Consider the following 8,175-nt stretch of genomic DNA (forward strand, 5'->3'; position numbering starts at 1 on the left):
TTATTACTACAAGCGTATACCGTGCACTTGCGGAAATCGCTCAACAATGCTTCAGGTACCGGGATTGGAGCAGTCCTATCATAACAAGGTCAACCTATTGCCTTCATGAGTCGTGCCCTCGGAGAATCAAAAAAATCATGGTCCACATATGCACGTGAAATGTTGGCAATCATTAAAGCGGTTCAGACATGGCGACCATATCTCATGGGACGACACTTCATAATTCGCACAGACCAGCGTAGCTTGAAGCATCTCTTGGAACAACGTATTACCACCACAGAACAACAACAATGGTTGTCCAAGCTGCTTGGGTATGATTATACAATCGAGTACAAGCCTGGCAAGGAAAATTCTACAGATGATGCACTTTCAAGGATGGCACACGGACCTGGTCTTGCAGCTTTACATGTTTCTACAGCAGATATTTGGGACCAACTCAAACAAGTAACTCAAACAGATCCACAGATGCAACATTTTTGCAAGAAAGCAAGCGCACAACCAGGCTGTCCATACTCTTTGCGGAATGGGCTGGTCTACTTCAAAAATAGAGTGGCCATCCCTGCAAACTCTAATCTAATTCCTCACTTATTGCAGGAGTTCCATGATTCTCCTTTAGGCGGTCACTCCGGCGTGCTTCGTACTTATAAATGACTAGCACAACAATTTTATTGGCCATCTATGCATCGCATGATTCAGGAATACATCTCATCTTGTAATGTTTGTCAACGGGTCAAGTCCGACACACTCGCCCCAGCTGGTCTCTTACAGCCATTGCCTATTCCGTGTCAAGTATGGGATGATATCACCATAGATTTCATTGAGGGTCTACCTCAATCTCAGGGCAAGTCTATCATTCTGGTTGTTGTGGACCGCTTCAGCAAATATGCACATTTTTTAGCCTTGACTCGACCTGTTTCTGCAAAAATGGTGGCTGAGAAATTTATTGAAGGAGTGGTTAAACTCCATGGCATGCCCAAATCCATTATTTCTGATCGAGATCCAATTTTTGTCAGTCATTTTTGGCGTGAGTTCTTTAAATTGTCAGGTACAAAGCTCAAAATGAGTTCTTCATATCACCCACAAACTGATGGGCAATCAGAGGTCGTCAATAGATGTCTCGAGCAGTACCTTCGCTGCTTTGTCCATCAGCAGCCATGTAAATGGAGTGTGTTCATCCTTTGGGCAGAATTCTGGTATAACACAACTTACCATGCCTCAATTGGCATGTCCCCATTTCAGGCATTATATGGGCGTTTACCTCCCGCTATCCCTCGTTACCAAGTTGGGGTTTCTCCTGTCAACGAAGTGGATCAGCAGCTGCAAACACGGGATGAATTATTGTGCAATCTGAAATCCACCCTCCATACTGCTAATAATCGCATGCAACAGATTACAAATTCCAAGCGACAGGATATTGAATTTGAAGTGGGTGATTGGGTTGACCTCAAGCTTCACCCTTACCGCCAACATATAGCATTTCGGCGTGCATTTCAGAAGTTGGCAAGTCGTTTTTATGGACCATATCAAGTTGAGCAGAAGATAGGAAAAGTTGCCTACAAGCTTAAACTTCCAGCAGAGTGTCGCATTCATCCTGTCTTCCATGTGTCATTGCTCAAAAAGAAAATTGGTGATTCTGATCCTGTGACAGCAGAGTTGCCTCCTTTTACTGCTGATGGTCACCTCCTTGTCCAGCCGGAAGCAATTTTAGATGTTCGTTGGATTAAAAAAGGTTCGTAATTTGTTGAAGAAAGCTTGGTCAAGTGGCAGCAGCTGCCTTCTGAAGATGCAACTTGGGAGAACTCCAACGAACTACAGGAGCGATTCATCAACTTGAACCTTGAGGACAAGGTTCCACCAAATACGGGGAGTAGTGATAGACCAAGAAAATCCCAACGTGTGCCACGTAGGAATCCCAAGTATCTGAGTTAGTGGAGCATATCTATTATGAGTCATATCTGTTTTAGTTTATTTGAATAAGTGTTCCTAACTTTTAGCTTTAGTTGTTAAGTTGTTTCCTTAATTTTAGCAACAACAGTCATCCATGTTGAAAAGAGGTTATTTCCAATGTATTTAAATTCTATTGCGTGATTAATAGAGGGCATCATTTGAGAAATATAAAACTTGTGGTTGTTCTCACCCTAAGTAGAACTCTTGTTACTGTAAGCTTTGATTGGGACCTATCAGATGATGCCTTCGATTGGACATTTAAGCGAAGTAGGGGAGAAAATTTCTTAGGAAATAAAAAGGACTCAGTCAAAGGCTTTACGCTAAGGTGGTTTGGGGTTCGAATAGATAAGAGCCTCCATGCTTGTCTTTGCATAGAGCATACCAGGTTCTTCAATGGAGTCATCAGTGAGCATACCAGGTTTGGAGGTGCATAACAACTTGCTACCTTTTCTATCTCCTTACTTTCTAGTGGTAATTTGACCATTGTTTATTGTTTTCTATCTCCTTACTTTCTTTCTTTCTTTATTTTTGTAGAGAACCATTATTTATACCGGAGACTTATAATCAATTCATCCTAAACTATAACATGTCTAGGATGGAGAAGACTGTAGTTGAATTGTATGAGATGCTAAAAATAGCTGAATAGTCGATCAAAAAGTCCACTTCGATGATGCTGGTGCAAATAGGAATTGTAACATCCTACCTAATACCATGTAGATATTGTCCGCTTTGGCCCAAATCCAACACCTTGGGTCTCACGGTTTTAAATCGCGTCTGCATGTATTGGATTCTCATCTTACTAATAAGCCCCAGTTACTCTCTCTCCCTTTCCGATGTGGGATTCAGTTCATTCTTGCCCCCACCACTATCCCTTAGGGTCGCTTCTTGCTCAGGTCTTCTACCCCGGTGTCATCCACTCTGGACCGGGTCATTACAGGCCCACCAACTTCTTTCTAGTCCGTCCCTGAACCACACATCATACATTGAGAGTCGACTCTAATACCAATGGTAACATCCTGCACAATACCATGTAGACATTGTCCGCTTTGGCCCAAATCCAACACCTTAGGCCTCATGACTTTGAAATGCGTCTTCATGTATTGGATTCTCGTCTTACTAATAAGCTCCAGTCACTCTCTCTCCCTTTCTGATGTGGGAATCAATTCATTCCTACCTCCATCACATTCCTTAAGGCTGCTCTTTGCTCAGGTCATCTACCTTGGCGCTACCCACTCCGGACTGGGTCATTATAGAATGCTCCCTAGTCTAAAGGCAATCACAAGATGCATCCCAAGAAAGGTAAGAAGCCCTTCCAACCTACTAGAAAGGTTGGGAAGGTTGCTTCTAATCCTAATGGGAAGCATAAGAAAGACAAATGTTGCTTCCACTGCTTCGAACTGTGGCACTAGAAAAGGGACTACCCTGTCTTCTTAGAGGAGCTGAAAAAAATAGAGGCCCGACTTTTGATTCAAATATCTTTTTTTATAAACCGTGTTGTTCTATTTCTTACATAACGGTAATAGATATTAAAATTTGGTACTGATGTTTTGGTATAAATGTGCAAGGACCAAGAAGTAAAGGGATGAGAGCAGCTACATAGATTGCGAGCCACATTGGATGTGTACCCTGGAAGAGGGTTTTATGTTTTATATATTTCTTTGTTTATGGATCGGTGTACTGTTTTCTTGGTTAAGTATAATTATTTTGCATGATCTTATTTTGGATTAGGACACCCTTTATTTTATTATCATATTGGATATGAATAATTTTTTAATTCATTTTTATTTAGAATAAATTTGAATGTCATAGAGACATTCTTTATAATATGGTATTTATGATTGAATGTTCTTGAATATCTTAAACAATCCTAATTTATAAATAATGAAAGAATGGCTTTAAATTTAAAGGATATCATAAAACTTTAACTTATATTGGCATATAAATTGATAACACACTTGAGACTCAAATGGTAGAGTGCTCAGTTCTCTAGCTTTGGAAACGTAATAGAAATGGTGTTTCAATCTATAAGTTTTTAGATGGATTGTGAATTTATTTATTATGTTAATTAAATTATAAATGACCCATATACAAGGTATTTATAATCATATGGTTGGATCAGGATGATAAACTACTTAGAGCCAATATAAAGATGGATCTCTCTTCAAGCCATTGAATAAAAATAATTAAAGGCACCACTGATTTAAGCAAATTAAAGCACACGAGACACCATATTAGATATGGGGTACTTGTCTATATGATATCTGTTGAGCGATTTCCGCAAGTGCACGGTTTCGCTTGTAGTAATAAAAAGATATCGATCCCATAGGGAACGTTTTTTCACAAAAACTTATTTTAATACAGTTTAGAATACGTCTTTAGGTTTATATTATAGAAAATCGTTTAATGAATTGGATTTAATTGAATTGAATTAATCAGAATCAGATGAGAACTTTATGTTAGAAATTTAGAAAACAATTCTGTCTCGAGATTGGATTACAAGATAGAAACTTTAGCGTTTAAAATAAGAAAAGCGTTAAACTCATTCGCATTAAGCAAAGATAACAACTTAAACTTTGAAAAGATTATAGACATGTAATAAATCGTAAATTCTTTTAATTAATAGGCTTTGAACCTGTTAAGCCCAAAATATACCTACAATATCATTAGTATTTACATCAGTTTTGCTACGAATTCATACCATTTATACCCGTTTAGCGTACTTTTACTTCCGAATATGTTTCTTTCTTGTAAGGTACCTAAATATTTGGTAAAATCCAAATAGGAACGAAAAGAGGTTAAAAACGGAAGAAAAACCCTACAAAAGGAGTCAAAGACGACGAAAATCAAATGCACCAAAACGAGGACGAGGACGAAGTCAGAGACGGAGGAAATCACTCCGTGTCGCGACCGAGAATCCTCCATTCTCGGTCGCGACACGCATTGCCCAGCTCTCCCCCTTATCATTTCGAAGGCTTAATTTCTGTTCCCCCATTCTCGGCCGAGAATTTATATTCTCGGTAAGATCAGAAATTCTGAGAAAGCTATACGTACACATTCGTTCACAAAGAAACGAGTCCATTTGATTGGATAAGAACGCCTCTTCGTAGTAGACACGTCCCTTAAACCCGACTCTTCAACATCTATAAATAAAGAGTTGATTTCAGAGTTGAGATATAGAAAATTAAAGAGAAGATTAGTATAGAATTAATGCAGAAATTCTGAGTCAAGCGATTCAGAGTTAGAAGTTCGATTCTGTAAAAAGCAATATGATGTACACACATTGTTTATTAAATAATTACAAACACAGTAGCATTTAGATTTATTCATATTAGTTTACATTTTGATAGTAGATAGACCAGTCTCTATTCCGAAGATTCAGCGAGAAGAGTTAGTAGAGGATTCGCCCCGGAGCCTGACAAACTCTAACGAGTTTCAAGGAAAGGATTGACAACCCGTTCGATTGAAAGTCGTCAAAAGCTTCCATGCTTCTTGTTCTCTATAAACTTGTATCAAATTTATACTTCGTCTAATAAAGTTCATTCTATTCGATAGATTTTTATGTAGCACTTATGGTAAATGATCCGTAGTGAGTTCTGGTGTTTTCATTAAAACGTAGTTAAATTCAAAATCTTTACAAGGAAACTTTGTTGAACACTTAGGCGAATTGATATCTTGGCTAAAAGTATCAATTTGGTTAAGGTAGCAATCTAACCCGACCGTAGGAGGATTGACTGCAGTTCAAAGCCTTTTAATTAGAGGAATTTACGTTATTACATTTTTATAATTTATACAAAGTTTAAAGTTGTTTTCTTTGCTTAATGTAAACGAATACATTTGTTTACTTTTCTAAAGAACTAAACGTTTCTGTTTTGCAAATTCACCCTTAAATGAGAAGTGATTTCTAACATTCGACATATTCTAGTCTAATTCTTATTCTAGCAGTTTCAAAACCAAATCCAATTAAAACGATTTTCCATTTTATAAACCTTAAAAGTAAATCTAACCGATTCAAAATAAGTTTTCGTTAAAAAGCGTTCCCTGTGGGTTCGATATCTTTTATTACTACAAGCGTATATCGTGCACTTGCGGAAATCGCTCAACAAGTTTTTGGCGCCGTTGCTGGGGAACGCCAAAATTTTTGACAAAAATTTAGATTTTTCGTGTTTTATTTCGAATCTAGGTTTACACATACTTATTCAAACTTTTATATTTTATCTATTTCAAATTACTAACATATTTATTTTTCAAATTCTGTTTTGAAGGTAGTTTCGGTTCGTGCAAGATTTCAAGTTCATGCGCAGTTCTCGAAGTTCGGGCATGCCACCAAACCTATTAGACCCAGAAATTGAAAGAACCCTTAAAAAGAACAAGAAAAACAAAAACAAAACTCCATTAAAAACTAGAGATACCGAGCTAGAAACTATGGCTACACTTATGGATTACGCTAGGCCAGGAGTGGCCGGTGTTACCGACAGCATAGTTAGACCCTAAATAAATGCAAACCAATTTGAAATTAAGCCAGAATTGCTTAATATGTTGCAAAATAGTGTAACATTTTACGGTTGCCTAACGAAAACCCTAACACCCATTTGACAAATTTCTTAGAAATTTGTGACACTTTTAAAATAACAGATGTGACTGCCGACGCAATCAAACTTCGCCTTTTTCCTTTTACTTTGAAGGATAGAGCCAAAGAATGGTTAACTTCTATGCCAGCCGCAACATTTGAAACTTGGGAACAATTAGCCCAAGCATTTTTATCAAAATATTTTCCTTTAGCAAAAACCGCAAGAGTCATAAAAGAGTTAACATCTTTTTCTCAAAATGACAATGAAACTCTTTATGAGGATTGGGAACGTTTTAAAGAACTTCAACGTTTATGCCCACACCACCAATTGCCCGTTGAGCTTTTAATGCAAACATTTTATAATGGATTAAATCCTACAACTAGAGGTTCATTAGATGCAATGTCAGGAGGGTTATTCATGAAGAAAACATCAGCCCAAGCAAGAGAACTTTTGGAGGAAATGGCAATCAACAACAGTATGTGGCCTGCAGAACGCGGACATATACCAGTGGCGAAACCATCATCCTCAACTACATCATCAGTTAAAGGTATAGTGAATCTTGATCCAGTTGCGATGTTACAAGCCCAATTTTCTGCCTTATCGCACAAAATAGATAGGTTTATGGCACCATGCGATCCTAATGGTAATACAATCCAAACAGATGTGGATTATGAAGGTATGAGCGAGATCGAACAGGTAAATTTTGTCCAAGGGAAAAACCAAACTAATAACCCTTATTCCAATACTTATAATCCTGGATGAGAAATCATCCTAACTTTAACTAGAGAGATAATAATAATAATACAAATGCTAATCAAAATCGTACCAATAATTATCAAAATCAATCAAGAGATACGATTAGCACTTTATCTTCCAAGATCGACAAATTTATTGATGATATGAGTGGAAAAATAAGTAATCACGACGATGGTTTTAAACGGATCGAAAATAAATTCGATCAGCTTATTAAAAACCAATCATCTAGCATCCATAATTTGGAGATTCAAATTGGACAACTCGCTAAATCAATTCCATCCCGCAAAGAGGGAAGTCTTCCAAGCCATACGGAAGAAAATCCGAAAGAGCATGTTAAGGCTATCACTCTTCGTTCAGGGAAAAATTACTTAGGCCCGGAAATGCCCGGAAATTGGACTTTACCTGGAACTGATTTACCGAAACCCAAAGAAGATATGTTAAATCAAAAAAATGCACCAATTGACTCTAGTACAAAAACTTTTGTACCCAAACCACCTTTTCCACACAAAGTCCGCAACAATGACTACGATAAACAACTTTTAACATTTTTAGACAAACTTAAAAATTTGCATATTAATTTAACGTTTATGGATGCAATTACACAAATTCCCAATTACGGTAAATTCCTCAAAGATTTAATTTCAAAGAAAATCAGTTGGGAAGGAATTTCATCCATTTCGCTAACCGAGGATTGTAGTTCAATTGTGTCAAGTAATTTGCCTACTAAACTCAAAGATCCAGGATGTTTCACCATTCCGTGTAAGTTGGGAGATATTGAATTCCCAAGTTGTCTTTGTGATTTAGGAGCAAGTATAAACTTAATGCCATTGTCTATTTTTAATAAGTTAGGTTTAGAAGAAGATATTAAACGTACCAATATGGTTTTGCAATTAGCAGATCAAAC

At 37.3% G+C, this 8,175-nt stretch overlaps 1 non-coding gene across 1 annotated transcript; it reads right to left on the bottom strand.

Moving 5' to 3' along the window:
• Nucleotides 1–6,737: 6,737 nt before the first annotated feature.
• On the bottom strand, nt 6,738–6,844 carry LOC136221246 (small nucleolar RNA R71). Its single transcript, XR_010685023.1, has one exon. It is a non-coding gene; the product is annotated as a small nucleolar RNA R71 (small nucleolar RNA).
• Between the last annotated feature and the right edge of the window lie 1,331 nt (nt 6,845–8,175).

The sequence above is a fragment of the Euphorbia lathyris genome, chromosome 2 (genome assembly GCF_963576675.1).
Source record: "Euphorbia lathyris chromosome 2, ddEupLath1.1, whole genome shotgun sequence".
Taxonomy (NCBI): Eukaryota; Viridiplantae; Streptophyta; class Magnoliopsida; order Malpighiales; family Euphorbiaceae; genus Euphorbia; species Euphorbia lathyris.